Here is an 18,142-nt window from a genome sequence, read left to right on the forward strand (position 1 = left end):
AAAAAAGTAACATTGAAATACTTAATGATACAATATTTCGAGACTATGTATTCACACTCTCGTTTCGTCATTGTGATTTCCATACGGAAAAGAGCATTTACGTATGAGCTCAGTTATATTTCAGAAGCAGCTTCCGAAAAGCGGTCATATTAGCTCAGTGGTACACCACCGAGCGCTTAAATCGTGAGTTCGATACCCGTCCAGGTGAAATTCTTTTATGATATTCTGCTTTCCTCAATGCATGAAAATTATGTAAAACAGTTACATTACAATTCATCAGTTGTATATATCAGTTGAATATATATATTCATATCATCAGTTGTATATATCAGTTGAATATATATATTCATATCATTTCACGACATAAGTAATTCTTATCTTTAAAATATAACATCTGAGGTATTGACAGAACGTCGGTGTGTTATGTGTGAATATTGAATACAAATTTTAAAAAATCGTGTAATAGCAATAAATAAGTTATGTAATATATTTATTTGCAGCTACTTTCATCGCAGATAACTTCTCAATATTCGCATTACAGCATTTAGGTAGAGCATATCGAAAATCGGATCGTGGTCCAAGACAAAAAACTAGCTAGCCCCAAATTGTCACGCAAGAAATTCGCGAATCGCAAAAGTAAAGTGAAGAGATTGAGAGCGGCAATTCCTTAATCGCTCTCTTTCAACTCTCTCTTATCTGCATTTATACACATAAAAGTGTATGTATGTATGTTCTAACATAACTCATGTATGCCTAGAGCAGGGTTTCCCAACCTGGGAGTCGCGGCCCCTAGGGGATCGCGAAGATAGGCGGAAGAGATAAATATAGTTAGAATCTAATACCAGAAATTATTTTTAAATATTATTTTTAATTTTGTTCTGATAAACATACTTTTATTTTTTATACACACTGTAAAGAACAATAAAAAATAAGTCTACTGAACATTTTCAAAGGGTGTAGAATTCGTGTTACTATTCGGTTCAAAGTCTCTTGTCGTCGCGAATTCTGTCGAGAAATTTGACGCTTAAAATATACAAAACGATAATCATACCTGTTGTTCTGTATGGTTGCGAAACATGGTCGCTTACTCTGAGGGAAGAACATAGACTGAAAGTATTTGAGAACAAGATCCTTAGACGAATATTCGGACCCAAGAGGAACGGGAATGGGGAATGGCGGAAACTTCATAACGAGGAACTACATAATGTATACGGTTACCCAACATTGTTAGGGTCGTCAAGTCTAGAAGGCTTAGGTGGGCAGGTCATGTAGCTAGAATGGAAGAAAGTAGAAACGCTTTCAAAATCTTGACTGGAAGACCAATCGGAAAACGACCATTAGGAAGACCTAGGCGCAGATGGGAGGACAATATTAAAAAGATGGATCTCGCTGAGATAAGGATACAAAGTAGAAACTGGATCCAATTGGCTAAGGATAGAAGTCAGTGTAGAGCTTTTGTGAACGCGGCATTGAACCTCCGGGTTCCATAGGCCATAGAGTTAGTTAGTTAGTAGAGTTGTTTAAAAATGAATTTAAATCAAAGAGGTATGATATAAAACTAATGAGAACTGTATATAGAAATACTAGAAAAATACACACGCAACAAAACCTGCACATTGAAATACAATTAAAATTAAAACCTAATGAGATACCTAAGCATGGTGTAATTTCACTAGTGCAGCAATGTCCGGTTCAATCTTCATGACGAACATTATCAAACCATTTTCAACTGATAAGCGATTTCTTATCTTTGTTTTAATGTTTACCATAAAAAAAACACACTTTCGCACAAGTACGATATAGCAAATGGAATTATTACTTTTAAAGCAGCAATCCCCAGACCAGGATATTCTTCTCTCCTCATCAGGCAGAACTTGTCCAAGTCTTCGTTACAAAAAACCAGTTGCAAAGACTTGTCGCATGATCATTCTATTATTTGGTCAAGAAGTTGTGGGCTTAGATCGGATACGTTAATGGCCTCTTCAATGAAGGAGTTTAACATCCATCTTGAACCAGCACCTTCGTCGTTGGGAATATATATATTACAGTTACTGTATCCACTGTCAGTGCCGGGCGCCGAAAAAAGGGGCCACACATTTCGGAGGAAGTGTGTTACTCATGTTAGGAAAGTACATGTGCACATGTGTAAAATAGAAGGAAAAACGTAATAAAATGTGCTCAAAATTAAGGAAAGGTAGGGTTTATTTTGAAAATGTTATTGAGCTTCGTGCCAACCATGGTGGCGCTTCGTAGCTAGTCTGTCGACGTCACTCATATATACGGTGACATCGTACTATACTCTCGCCCCGGGCACTGATTTTCCATGGCACTGTTCACTATAAACAAAAAAATGGATTCTACTATTATAGAAATAGGTATGTTAAAAATCTCACACAAGCTTATTATAAAACAAATTATAAAAGGGTCGCTGGCAAGAGCGTGTGATAAAAGGGGATCGTGATAGGAATTAGATTGAGAACCACTGGCCTAGAGTAATTTTAACCACATTTCTTATAGTTTCAAAAAGAGTGCTGTCGGGTTACCTATGGTGAATGGGAGGGGGATACATATAAAAGATTGCTAGAAAATGATCGATATTAGATTCATAGTTTTCGGGGTCGCTTAGATAAATAGTGAGACTTTCAATTTCGCTTAACTCCGATTAAGCTCTCATTAGTAGGGATGGGCACGAACGACTTTTCTTTGAAACTCGACTCGACTCGAAACAGACATCTTTGAGGTCTACTCTTGGCCTCGGCACGAAAAATATCTTCCAACTCGACTCGGATTAGAGTCAAGTCGAACCAAAACGAGCCAAATCCTGTGTGTAGTCCTACCTAGACAATACATAGACAATAATTATTCTATCATCAATTATACTACTATTACTACAAATAATAATAATAATAATAATAATAATAATAATAATAATAATAATAATAATAATAATAATAATTATTATTATTATTATTATTATTATTATTATTATTATTATTATTATTATTATTATTATTATTATGACAACACCGTGTACAAACATGAACAATAGATGGTTAGTAAAGGAATACTAAAAGCTAGTTGACTGCCGACGTCGGTAGTCATGAACTCTACAAGGCAAAGACATCGTTCATTACTCTAAGCTGTAAGCGTCGGTGGACTACAGATGGTCAACTATTGACCTCTCGCCAGAAATTGGTGGCCCCGCAGCGACGATCCGTGGTGGCCCAAGTTCCATTTTGAAAACTTTACCACCAGCAGCAGAGACGCGATGAAACGCCAACGAACCACAAAATTACTCTCCCAAAATATGTCAAAATGCCTATATGTGTGATTTGTTTATATTTAGGTGAATCAAAAAAACACAAAACAAATACCCGGGGTGGACGCAAACTATCAATATTACGATTACTAGGCACGTGTTCTCCTGACTTCCCCACGGAAACGATCATAAAAAGCTTGGTTGTTGAAGGATAAATCATTGACGTCTTAATTTAGCCAATCAGACAAACCCCTACATCTCGAGTTCTAGAAGGTGATACCGTGAACCGTTTCAGATTTATTGCTTCGTGGTGGAGTACTATCCATGCGCAAAATTTCAGCATAATAACCGACATGCATCTTCGGTGCCTCTTATCTTTAGTACAATTTTAACCAGAGATGGTGTGGGTCAATGAAAATTTGATCCACGACCCACCATGACCCACTATGACCCACCACCCAAATGCCCCATTGGCCCACTCTGACCCATTAACCATCGTGATCCACTCTGATCCACCACCAACTATGAACCACTCTGAACCATTGCGACCAACTCCGACCCACCAAAACCCATCGACATCAACTCTAACCGATGGCCCACGTCCTCCTCTCCATTGACTAAAGAGGTTACACTTGTAATAAAACAAGACTGTGAAATTATCACTTATCGGAGTTTGAATTTCTACCGTCAATGGCTCAAGCACCTCTCTGTTACAATACTGGTGGGTCTGACCTTTACGATATATAATGGCAAAGTGTTTCTCATCTTCCAAATTAAAATGAATTTAAATTTATCATATATAATTATTTCTTTGTTGCCTTACAGACACATTTCAGTAGAAAATAGGGTGAAATTTGAAAGTTTCAAATCAAGGAAAAGTAGACCAACGTAAAAAAAAAGAGAGAGAGAGAGAGAGAGAGAAACTAATTTTCTATATAATTAAGCATGCCGTACTAATTGAAAATGCCCATGTAATTAAGTTTAGAATACAAATTTTATGGCCATTTTTCTCTAACTTTATGGCTTGATTGCCTTATGCTCGGAACGCTCCATACATTAAACACCAGCTTCAGCAATTATAAATAGAAAGCAGCGGGTATAAAGTTCAAAAAGAACTTTAGTTTGCATTACTCAATTTGTTTTTCAACTAATATCAATCGTTTTCGATTATTTTTACAAATCAACCCACTACCAATTTCCAATATATAGAAAATGCACCCCCGTCCCCCCGCTCATAAAAGATAATTTTAAAAAATGCCAGGACATATTTTCTTTATTTTTAATAAAGAGTTATATGTTGAATTCCAGCTCTCAGTTGAACGGCTTGTAAGATACTAAATTTTTCGCAAAAATTCGGACTTCTACTCCCCCTAAGGATATGTATTATAATGAAAGTGACACGCGTATGGTAACTTCCCAGTTGGGAATGGAGCCTGATTATATTCCAAACGTCAATTCATTTGACTTTGCAATTTGACCGTGATGATTACGCAGACATAGTTACTTTCATTTTTTTATGATACATATCCTTATTTCATATGTTACAGATGATTCAAAAATATTTTTTCAAGCAGTTAACTCCTCTAGAATCTCACAGGCTGCATCCCAAAATCCAACTCTTACTATCCTATGACAATCCAAAAGTGACTGAACTTTTTTTTTATTAGGAACAAATGACAAAAGAAAAATGGAGATCTTGAAAGTAAAATGTAGAAAAGCTCGGTGCCCCCAATAACTACATATTTCTCCACCCCTTCATCCCAAACTTAAAAATAAAACTTAATTCGAATATGGTTAATTAGTGAATTTATTACAGTTAAATTCCACTCACTACATGCTACAGCTACAACTATGTAACAAAAAATAACAACTGTGAAACATGTTCTGAATTACTATTAGATTTCTTACGCTATTATTAAACATATTAGAATAGTAAAATAGGATTGTTCGTGAAATAGTATATTTGCTCTTGATTTATAACTTTTTCATACGGAAAAAATTAAAATATTATTCAAGTTTTAAACTTTGCACTCTGCAAATATGTTGCCCTCTAGGCAATGGGACTAATGTGAAATGTAGACTAATGTGGACTAATGGGAAATGCTGCACTGTTAGCGGCGCTGAAAACTTACGTTTCGATTCTAATATCGAATGATTTCGATATCTTTATGTCGCTACGTAACCACCCTGGGTGCTAATGGAAGCTTAATTGGACTTGAATTGAAAGTAGAACTATTCACCTAAGCGACCACGAAACTATAGATTCGATACTAATATCGACCCGTTTCTAGCATTTTTGATATGTATCCCGACAGTACTCTTTTTCCAGACTGTAAGAAATATAGTTAAAATTGCTCTAGATATATCAGAATTATGTTGAAATACACACATAAATCCACTTTTATATTCTGTATAAATAGAGAGTGAGCGAGCGAGAGAGGGCGACTCAAGGCATCACCACCTCCACATTGCAAAAGCATATATCAGGAATTGAATTGAAAATCTATGTAAAGACTTTCTGCTGTGGCATGCTTCATAAGGACAATTCCAGTCTGCTCACGTGACCTTTGGGGTTCATGATTTTTTTTTGCGAGCGTTCCGACTTTGGATTCTCTGTTTATACCTTCTGTTTATGCATCGAATAACTTTTCAAGAACATAAATGACATTCTGTATTATGAATGTTGAGAATTACCCTCTATATGACAAATAGCTGCAAATAAATACACTACATGATTTATTTATTTGCTGTTGAACGAGTTTCTTAACTTGTATTTACATCCTCATATATAATACCGACCTACTGTGAAAATTATCTCAGATGTTATATTTTAAACATAATAATTACTATGTTCTGCAATGATTATGTTATATATACACAACTTATGTATGCTAATGTAATTATTTTATATAATTTTTCATGCATTGCGGAAAATATAATTTTAAAAAAGGATTAGCCTAGACGGGATTCGAACCCTCAACCTTATGATTTGAAATCCGACAGGTTACCAATGAGCTAACACAACCTTCTAGCGATGTATAACGGATCTCAAGATAATTATGACATTCATATCCATTACAAACGCTGTTTCTGTTCTATTTTGACTTTTATTTTAGTACTCAGGCGATAATTATGTTCTATTTCTTAACTTTGAGCATTCTTTTACATATGGAAAGATTCTTTAACGTATTTAAATGTTCCATTACGTATGGAGAGCTAAATGACAAACAAGCATGTGCTGACATTGAAAAAAAAGGTTTCGAAATATTGTATCATTAAGTATTTCAATCAATGTTGCTTTTTTAAACACTTGGTAACAAGTCTTATTATATTTAAAAAAGAAAAACACATCTGCAAACTTTTTCCCGATTGCAAAGGCTGGCTTGGAGGCTCGAACCTGGCTTACTTTTTCCCGAAGATACCCGAAGCTGAACTTAGAAAATTATTGCCTCAAAACACCAGTAAAGAATGCGCTCAACCTTTTTGAGACAAGGTGTACATGGAATTGCGCAGTTTTCCGGTAAGTTCACTTTTGCAGGCGATGTAGAATTTGCCGTTTTTAATTGGTCCTTCAGTAAACAAACATCATTGCTTAAATCTATTAGCATATTTTTCATTTCTGCAAGGTGTCTTGCAACTACTGCAAAACCTAGAATGAAAACAAAATGGGAGAAAATTAATACTCAAATTTTTGTAATAATTACTCTCAAATATTATGTTCTTGTTGTGTTTAAACATGACGTGTATGAATTTTTGGATGAAAGAAAATACTTGTTAGAAAAGATAGGCGGTGGAAAGGGACAGTAGGCCGAAGCGCCAGAATACCATAAACACACCATTTGCTGTTTAAATTGGGAATAAGTGACCTAAGTATATCTAGGGTTGTTGTATTTTAAAATAAAAAGAAAAAGAGATAGTAAATAAATAAAATAAACCTTGAGTACAAAAGAAGTAAGTAATTTTTAATTTACTCTCACTCACATCTTGGTAAATACTTGATTTTTACTGAAACCCTTGACATTAAGTTACGTCCAAAATCATGTGAATATGTTGGCCCTACGTCCAACCCCAGAAAATGTTTTCTTAAACAAAGGTACTGAGAAGTTAATAACATATATTTTAACATTGTAAATATTTAATGTAAAATAACATATAGTACAGTATTCATATATGTTAAAATTGTACTACGTTACTTTGTACTACACAACTATTCTCTAAAAGTCGAAAGTAGAAGAAAAAAAGATAACTACGGGAAGTTTTATTTCTCCAGATATTTAAGTGATTTTTATTATCCTCCAGTGTTTATATACTTATCAAGTGTGTCTCTTTGTTTTAATTACACTATTACATTCTTGTAATACCTACCAACTAGGTGAGCCTATATTCAGATCAAGCTGAAAAAACACGAAAATGCCTACCTAATGTAGATACGTGTTAATTTGCCTGAACTGGCATGTACCACAACTACTTTTAACAATTAAAACTTTAGAAGGGATTTTTCGAACAGAGCTATGTCTTTCATCAGGCATGAAGCAAAAGAAACTCAGGGAAAACTAAATTAAGATTAAAGGAAACGGACTATTTACATGGAGTCACCAGCGTGTCATTGTGCCAGCTAAGATAGTAGAGTTTGTACCCAGACTTCCAGAAGAGCAAATGCATCCTTATTCTGCACATTCTTTAATATTAGACAACAAACCATAGTGGGCGGTTTCAGGGTTTCAGAATTACAAAATATCTTCTAAAGCCTTTGTAATTCTTAAACCTCATATCATTCACTCATGGTTGGTTGTCTGATGTTAGATCATATGCAGAATAAGATGGATATGCTCTTTTGGAGGCGTGGGTACATAATTGCAATTTGATTGCCATGAATAATGGGAATGCTTTGTAATTCAGCTTCTGTTCAGGCAAAATAAAATGCTGGAGAAACGTGAGAACAAATCTGTCACTTCATGAACTGTTACTTCATTAAAGTTCTGAGGGTGGTTGGAATCCAAAGTTATTCATTCGGTCCTGCGTTGCATAGCTGCGATGGTTAAAACGAACGTATAACTCAAAATTTTAATATTATGTAAACAACACGAAAAAAATAAAATTTTGGCAAAAATGTAATATTAAAATCAATCAAAGTAACTTACTGCACGAGCATTCTGAAACTGTGGACGACTGTGGATAGGTCGAGTTCGAAATTATTCTTGATGTTCCGCCTTCTAACAGCTGATTGTCAGGTGATGTATTTCCATCTGAACTTGGTCGACCTTCTGTAACTTCTGCTGAGAAAAAAAATAAATAAAGAAAAATAAACTCAAATGAAAACTTTCGCAGATTATTCAAAATATTAAGATCATATTCACCGTCATACATTAAAAAATACGCTTTTTGGAACAGGGCCGCAAAGAACAGGTAGATTCTTTTAACATTTCAAACGACCTCTACTTTCAAAGCAGTTTGTTGAATCATGTCGATTTTCACATTGAACTCAGATATCGTAAATATCTAATTTTTTGTACGAACTCTGGTCCCAATCATTTCCTACAAGTACACGTGGCAGCCATTTTTTTAAAGAATTATTCTAAGTTTCACACTCAACCAACATATTGTACTGCAACTATCAATTTTTGGGCAAAATTTGGTTCCGAAACGTTCGTAATTGCGGCAGTAGTAATCGCCCCACTTGGCCTAACTTTGGATTATCCTCAATGAGGGGCCCCAAGGCCAGGGGTCAATGACCTAGGGGTACCTAGGACCACCCCCTCTAAATTTTGGCAGGGGTACCTTGGCCCACCCCCTAAATTTTGGCAGGGGTACATAGGACCACCCCCCTTAAATTTCGGAAATTGCCAAATCTAAAAATTTGGTGTGGTAGCCTAGGACCATAGTATGTACCTCTATCAGTATTGGGTGTCTATGTCGTTCCCTTTCATGGGTAAAAAATTGCCAAAAATTCAAATTTCGGGGGTTTTTGACCTAATTTATCCCCTTTGATGAGGTATTATTACCCTATATAGTTATATGGGCGTATACAGGGGTCCATTACCTTTCATAAGACATGGGTATATTAATGCACCCCTTGAAAAATTTGGGAGGGGTACCATGGCCCACCCCTTAAATTTTGGAAATTGACCAATTTAAACATTGGGTATTATAGTACAGGACCCTAATATGTATTATGATAAATTTGCGTGGTCTACCTCGTTCCCTTCTAGGGGTACAAAATTGCCAAAACTATAAACGTAAGCAATACGTTGTACCACGTGTTTGGTTTTCGACCTAATTTATCTCCTTGGATGAGCTCCTATTACCTTATATGATTATATGGTCATGTATAGGGGTCCATTACCTATCATAAGACATAGGTACATTTGTGCACCCCTTTAAAAAATTGGGAGGGGTACCTTGGCCCACCCCTTAAATTTTGGAAATTGCCCAATTTAAACATTTGGTATTATAGTACAGGTCCTCAATATGTATCATGATAAATTTGGATGGTCTACATCGTTCCCTTTTAGGGGTACAAAAATTGCCAAAATATAAACGTAAGTAATACGTTGTACCACGTGTTTGTTTTTTTGGTCCATTTTATCCCCTTTGATGAGATCCTATGATTACAAGGGGTCCATATCCTAAGACATGGGTATATTGTTGCACCCTTCTTAAATTTTGGCAATGGGGGTCCACTGAAATTGTCCAATTTAAGCATAGTACAGGACCTCAATATGTTTCGGTGGTCCTATTTTCAAATTTTTAAGTACAACCACGTGTTCGGTTACTGACTCAATTTATCCTATTTGATAAGGTATGGACGGGTATCCCCTTTCAATTTGGTAGGACCCTTCGGGTGTAGTACGGTCACGTGATCAATGATTTGGTTTTGATGCGCGACGAGGTCCCTGGTCAATGTTCTCTAGGAATTAGGTGGAAACTTTGTCCAGGGTTCTCGTCTTATATCGCACAGTTCTTTAGGAGAATATGATAACGTTGAATATGGAATGGACAATAAAAACACATAAATAAGCATAAATTGTATTTTATTCATATTTCTGGTTTCTTCTTTTTCTTTCTTGTTACACTAAGATATTGACAATGTTTGTATATTGAGCTGGGTTTCTTCATTATACCGCCTGCTCTTCTTGATTGTAATGATTTGTTTCCATGTTTTGCAGCATAGCACCCGTTTGCAAAGCTTCGTATTGTGAATTCTGTAAAAAAGAACGAGGAAAAAGATGATTAGTATAGAAATAGATGATGATTAAACAATACATTTGCAATGATAAATATGATAAAATTACCTGGAAGGTATATTGCAGCAGTCTACGATCATTAACCGTGGGTACTGTTGTGAACAAGTATTGAATTTCACGCAGAGATTTTCCTTGGGCTTTACAGCACAAATAAAAATAAGCATAATAGCCACATACGGATGAACCAAGACTTTGCATTTGGCTATTATTATATTTATAGTACATACAATGAAGTTTTAAGAATGCAACATGTTGTGGTACATAAGGAGGAAGGCCATAGCTGTCAAAATATTCTCCAACACCGCGATGATCAATATAAATTGCAATCCAATGACTTCCTAGTTTTGTGAATGGATCTGTATTTACAATCATTGCCAGAGGAAGAGAAATCCGTGAGGGCAACTCATCGCTTGCAAATACCCCGGTAAAATGATTTCTGAATAATGGACTACCGTGTAAAGCACTATCTAATTGTAATGTATTCAACATCGTGAATGGAAATGATACATAACGTATACGTACCTTGTAATTTAAAAGTCCAGGATAATGTTGCGCTGGTGGTCGATCTCTAGGAGTGAGGAAAACTCTCCATACACAATACAGTTTGCAGGTGCTGCTAATTTCTCTTGGAAATGAACTTCCAATCGGATGGCGCCATGTCGTTGTAAATTCAAATAGTGACAATCTCCAGCAGAAGAATCGGGAGTTAGGTCAAATACAAACAGTGTATATCCATTCTTGTAGTCGGCTCTTGAAATTGTATTTCCAGTATTGGTAAAATGTATGCCAGAGCCTGAGAACAATGTGTGGTACGATGAAATGTAGAGATTTTCTTCAAAGTTGGGTTGCAATGGTTTTGAAGGTACAGCTTTTCCATCCACGTACAATGTAAAGAAATAATGTTTAGATGTTGAAATTCAAATGGATTGGTGGTAATAGTTCCACTGGATGCTTCATTCGATGTAAATCCTACAATAATACGATTTGGCAATGTTCCCATAAACAGGTTATCAATAGTTTTGGATTGTATATCCTTCGGGATGGTAAATGATTTCATTTGAACCCTTGTCAGAGGATACTTTGCCGGTGTAGATTGTAAAACTTTATTGTGTGCCAATTTAACACTAGGGCTGATGCTGACTTTTTTCACCTGCAACGATGCATCTAGAATATTGATTTTTGCATTGACACCACTTTCACCGGCCATGAGACAAAAGTTTGGTTTTGCAGAAATAAGTTTCACACGTAATTCCACTCCATGAATTAAAAATTTATCTTGATTAAAAATGTCACAATGAAGATGTCCAATCATATCGAATTTCATACTTTGTTTTGTCAGTTCATAGCGTTGTTGAAATCCTTTGTTCTCCCTGGTGGTTGCGTTCATATGACCAGCCGTATCTTGAAACCACATTGCTGTTTGTAAATGTGTATTTTTAGCTCCATCACTATAATTGAGCAGTTTTTCCATGTACGAACGATATGGATGATTATGTGACGGAAATGAAATCAGTTTATTGTTCAAGTAGATTTGTACTTCACTAAACATAGCATTTAGAAAATCATTGACACGTGCAATTGCTTTATCCGTATTGGTGAAGGAGGAACCATCTGGTTTCACAATTTGTGCTTGGATGTACAATAAGGTTTGTGGCAAATCAATGTATTCATCACTGCTACCACTCACTACAAATTCTATTGGTGAATTTTCAGCTATTGAACTAATTGGTTTGTAGCCTATAATACGATTGTCCAGAACACTGGTTTGCGTGGGCAACGTTGAAAAAATGTCCAATTCACTTTTTACACATTCACAGGATTGATGATGTAAGAAAGCCATCGTTGAATTAATCAAAAATATCTGGTGACGATGCCAATGATTTCTTCTTCTTCTTATGTGATAATTTACGTCTCTTTGTAGGATTGATGGTGTTGTTGATCGTTGGAAGGTCAACCTCAAACTGAGAGCAGTCATCCCATTTTCGTTTATGATATCCACTTCCCAGCACAGTTTTCAACTTATTTTTAGCTTTTTCTTGTAAATTTGATTTTGCCTCTTGCATCCGTTGATGAAACGATTCTTCCAGCGGTTGATTCGAGATCACAACATCATTAATCATATTGGCACCTGATTTTAATAATTCTTTTCCCACAGTTTTAGCGCCTTGCTTCACAAGTGGTAACACTGAACGAAATAAGCCACCAAGGAAACTTCCAATGCCATGTCCTGCTTGATAGGGACTTCCCACATAGACGTTGCCGATACCGGACAACGCTTGTTTTTGGTAGTATTGCAAATACGGATCAGTCATGACGACGACGACGGAAATGTAGCTTTGTACACACCGTTCCAAAGGTGAATGGCATCCGATGACCTGTGCTATCCCTTATATCGATTTGTATTTGCTCAAAATTCATTTTTTCCACCGGAACATAATGTGCAGGATTAAAGATTTGTACTGCATGACTTCCAAAGTATGATTCACAGGATCCATGTTGACAATTCGTAGCAATGGTACCATTGTATCTCCAACAATGACAGATTCAATAATGTCACAATAGACGTACATTTGTGATGGTAAGCCTAATCGTACATCCGGTGTATATTGTCCCTTTTCCATATCTTTTAAATCACTTTTCGGTTCAAATCCAAGCATTAAACTAACACTTGGTGAAATTTGTACAGAAGTATGGATTTCCTTTTTGGGATGTCTTATGAGGCATATATTATTAGTTGCGTCATGAGATATAAATAAATTGGTTTCTTTATGATGTATATTAATTGCATGAATAAGATCCCGTATATTGTTATAATAGCGAACAGGGATCGTTACAACCTTCCACGGTTCTTGATCATTACTACTTGATGATTTGTAATATATTTTATTGTTTTCACTGTTAATGTTCAGCAAAGAATGTGGATAATGAATCTCTACAATTGCCACATCCCATTTCTGGCGAAACTCTACACGTCGTTGTAATTTCGTAATATATGAAGTCAATGTATTTTCTGGAAAATAATCCATGGAACTATTACTGGGAAGTGTAACGTAAAAATCTTGATCAGGTTCCATTCTTCTTCTTCAATGAAGTTGCAGGGATCCACGAATTGAATGAGGAAGGATATCCTTTCCACTGGACGAGATACTCATTTCTGCGACCTTTTGTTCTTGTACGTAATATTTTATCGATGAGGAACGTCGAAGGGAGCGGTACTGGTTGTAATTCTTCTCTGTAGAAAACACCATCGATGAGTTGATGATTTAAATCCTCTAGTCGATACACTGGTGGGTTTCTTGGTACAATGGCTTTTACTCTGAATATTTCCCAAGTCCAGTTCTCGAGGTAACCCTTGTCAAAGATACGTTTTGTTTTACTTATACGAACAGTATCACCAACAGATAAATCCGTATCTTGTTTTGAACGTTGTAGCTTTTTGTCGTATAAGTTATGCCACACCTCCAGTAAATTGTCCTGAGAAACGTTTGCAGGTGCCATTTTAATACTGGAATGCCGACTTTCATTGTATGCTTTTACAAGTAAAGGCAATACTTTGATGTAATTGTATGTTTGATATTTGGTAAAGTATTTCCACATACGATGTTTCAATGTCTGATTAAATCTTTCTGCGATGCTGGCTTTAATATCTGGATCCTTTGTTGTAACATGTTGCACGTTGTGTTTCCTGAGAAACTTTTGTACTGTCTTGTTGGTAAATTCAGTTCCTTGATCACTACGTAGTACAATTGGTTTCCTGTCCTGGAAAATCATTTCAAATGCATTCACTATATCCTCGGCACTTTTTGATTTTAGTGGTACAGCCCACCCGTACCGACTAAACACATCAATCACTGTAAGAATATAGCGGTAATTGTCATTATAGTTTTGAAGTGATTGTAAATCATTTAAATCACATTCCCATTGATCATCAATATTGTTGACAAGATAAAAATCTCTACGGAAACGACGACGTACAGGACGGTGTAACGTGTAGGTAGGTTGTTTGTTTAACCAAAGTTTTATTTTGGCTAGAGGTATAGATTTTCCTGTGGCTTGCCATAATTTCTTTGCAGTAGAAAACGATGCAGGATGTGCTGGATTGTAATAAATGGATTTCAACTTTTTGTTCATGGTTTGTACGTTGACCATTGTGGAATAATACGTTTTCTTTTTGGTCGGACTTCTAAAACATCATCATCTTCTTCTTCTTCTTCTTCTTCTCCGGAAGAAAATAATTCAGGTGCCGGTTTTGGTGGTGCAGATCCTTCAGATGCTGTTGTACTATTATGCTTGACAATATAGTTTAATCTTCGTGGATTACCAATCAATTCTTGAGGTGTGTTTGACGATGCAAGGTAGTTGCAAAACAATTCCCAGCCTTGAGGATTAGAATGTTTCCTCGGTCGAGTCGCATCACACATTAAATCTACAATATTGGATCCATGTAGTTTATTATCGTTGATGTACACTGTTCCTTTATGATCCCACGTAATTGCGTCATCTTGTTTTAAACGACGGAATAGTAGTTCGGCTTTCTTACGATACATTTGTGGTATTGCGGCTAAAATTTCTTGTTTCGTGCTATCGTCAACATTCGGGACGTCACCATCAGGTTTCATTGATGTAATTGTAAGTGGTATTGGTTCTTCTTGTTTACGTATCACATAAAGATATTTCTGTAATATTCTATTGTACTGATTCCATTTTTCTTCATCACTTGGATACGATGTATTCAATATAGATTGCATTTCACGATCGAGATTAGATTCTCGATTTTCACTCACACGGGATGATGATGCATGCATTCGTGAAGCATTTCTGGTGGCACTAAAACCATCTTCTTGCTATGTTCCATGAAGTTTATTGTTTAAACAAAATACTGGATAACACACTTCCTACAATAGGTGCAAGTAATGCAGGTAAGAATCCTCCTTGTTGTACGGCTAAATGTTTCTTCTTTTTATCCAATGATTTTGTATTGTCCACCAGATAGCGGAGCGTGTTCTTGTAACGCTTTAATCTTGACTTCTGCGCACTTGTCAGTGGAACATTGCCTTTTAAGACATTATAACAACATTCACAAATACTATGAATTAATGAAGCGTCTGCATTGGCAATAATAGCTTTACGCAATCTTGGTTTAGCTTTGTGCAGAGCACGTAGCAGATCAGCGTGTTTCACTGTAGGAGACATCGTGACAGACTAAGTCATTCTTTTCACATGCACAATAATTTAAACATGTTTTGTTGGTACGTAAACATAATGATGCAAATCGTCGGGAAAAATATTTGTACGAAATCGCATTTCATCGGGTGTATCTTGTTTAAGATCCATCAGTAAATAACCATGTAGATTTCTTGTTGCGTCTGCATAACTTTCTTGTAGAAACAGTGGATGCTCAGGCACGATTTGATAACTCATATGCTTGATTTGTGACTTGTCACGTGGATTTTTAAACAACACCAAATACGAACAATTTAAACTCATATTTCTATTTGCTTTACTTTGATGAAATACATTTTGTGTTATAAAAGTCACACTAATATTTCGATGATGTGATCCTTTTGTGAACATATCAACAATATCACTATTCACTTCTCGCATATGGTCATCAATAATAATCAAATGTGGTCCATCTTGAGGCTGAAAATCTTTCATTCGTGGAAGTCCTTCGTGAAATTCTACTGGAACTGGCATTGTTGCATACACGTCTTGCCATTCTGCATAATACCAGTATATCTTACGAAATTTTGCATTGATCATGGTTGGGAGATGTGACAGTAATCGCTTCACAAAATACGTTTTTCCACACCCACTAGGCCCTGCGAGAATACAGGTAAATGGATGTTTCCATTGTGTATCCATGATGAACACTAACACCTTGTTTCAAAAATGATGCGTATTTAAAGAGAGTACAAATTTTCTTTTTGTTTTAGATTGTAAATTCTTGCACTCACTGGTGTGAAAAGGAAAGAAACAGTTCATCTGTTTATCGAATAGTTGAAAACCGTTTATTTGTTAATCGAATAGTTGAAAACCGTTTATTTGTTAATCGAATAGTTGAAAACCGTTTATTTGTTAATCGAATAGTTAAAAACCGGATAAAGTTTAACGGTTAACCGTGAAAGCTGATCACTGTTTGATTTAAATTCTATTTGCAAAATTTTGTTTGAAAATTTTTTGTTTAAAATTTTTTGTTCGAAATTTTTGTTTTGAAATTTTTCGTTTCCAAATATTTTTTGTTTAAAATTTGTTTTGAAATTTTTTTGTTTGTAAATTTATTGTTTCAAAATTTTTTGTTTGAAAATTTTTCGTTTCAAATTTTTTTTGGTTGAAAATTTTTCGTTTCAAAATCTTTGTTTCAACTTTTTTCGTTTCAAAATTTTTCGTTTCAAATTTTTGTTTTGAAAAAATTTTTTAGTTTCAAGATTTTTGTTTAAAAGTTTTCGTTTCAATTTTTGTTTTGATTTTTTTTTAGTTTGAAAAGTTGAAAAAAAGTTTTAAATGTCAAGAATCTTGTTCAAAGTTTACACCTAATTCCTAGAGAACATTGACCAGGGACCTCGTCGCGCATTAAAACCAAATCATCGATCACGTGACCGTACTACACCCGAAGGGTCCTACCAAATTGAAAGGAGATACCCGTCCATACCTTATAACCTTATCAAATAGAATAAATTGAGTCAATAACCGAACACGTGGTTGTACTTAAAATTTTGACAACAGGAACACCGAAACATATTGAGGTCCTGTACTATAATACCAAATGTTTAAATTGAGCATTTTCCAAAATTTAAGGGTTGGGTCAAGGTACCCCTCCCGGGGTGCACCAATGTACCTATGTCTTATGATAGATAATGAACCCCTATACATGACCATATAACCATATAAGGTAATAGAACCTCATCAAAGGGGGATAAAATGTACCAAATACCAAACACGTGGTTGTACTAAAATTTTGGCAATTTTGTACCCCTAAAAGACAACGACGTGGACCACCCAAATTTATAGTGATCTATATTAGTGTCCTATACTATAATACCAAATGTTTAAATTGGGCAATTTCCAAAATTAAAGGGGTGGGCCAAGGTACCCCTCCCAAAAATTTAAAGGGGTGCACAAATGTACCTATGTCTTATGATAGGTAATAGACCCCTATACATGACCATATAACCATATAAGGTAATAGGACCTCATCCAAGAGGATAAATTAGGTCAAAAACGAAACACGTGGTACAACGTATTGCTTACGTTTATAGTTTTGGCAATTTTGTACCCCTAGAAGGAAATGAGGTAGACCACCCAAATTTATCATAATACATATTAGGGTCCTGTACTATAATACCCAATGTTTAAATTGGTCAATTTCCAAAATTTAAGGGATGGGCCAAGGTACCCCTCCAAAATTTTTCAAGGGGTGCATTAATATACCCATGTCTTATGAAAGGGAATGGACCCCTGTATACGCCCATATAACCATATAGGGTAATAACACCTCATCAAAGGGGATAAAATAGGTCAAAAACCCCCGAAATTTGACTTTTTGGCAATTTTTTACCCATGAAAGGGAACGACATAGACACCGAATACTAATAGAGGTACATACTATGGTCCTAGGCTACCACACCAAATTTTTAGA

At 35.6% G+C, this 18,142-nt stretch overlaps 1 long non-coding RNA gene across 2 annotated transcripts in view; it reads right to left on the bottom strand.

The window, feature by feature from the left end:
- Window positions 1-6,757: 6,757 nt before the first annotated feature.
- Window positions 6,758-18,142, bottom strand: part of LOC145669100 (uncharacterized) — a 45,578-nt gene continuing 34,193 nt past the window's right edge. The window contains exons 2-3 of one of the 2 annotated variants that reach the window (XR_014128131.1): window positions 8,401-8,532; window positions 6,758-6,908 (exon numbers count right to left, since the gene is read on the bottom strand). This is a non-coding gene — a long non-coding RNA (uncharacterized LOC145669100). Of the gene's footprint in view, window positions 6,909-8,400; window positions 8,536-18,142 lie in introns of both variants that reach the window. The other variant, XR_014128130.1, reaches the window with a different exon arrangement.

This window comes from Thermobia domestica, chromosome 13 (genome assembly GCF_964235325.1).
Source record: "Thermobia domestica chromosome 13, izTheDome1.hap1.1, whole genome shotgun sequence".
Classification (NCBI taxonomy): Eukaryota; Metazoa; Arthropoda; class Insecta; order Zygentoma; family Lepismatidae; genus Thermobia; species Thermobia domestica.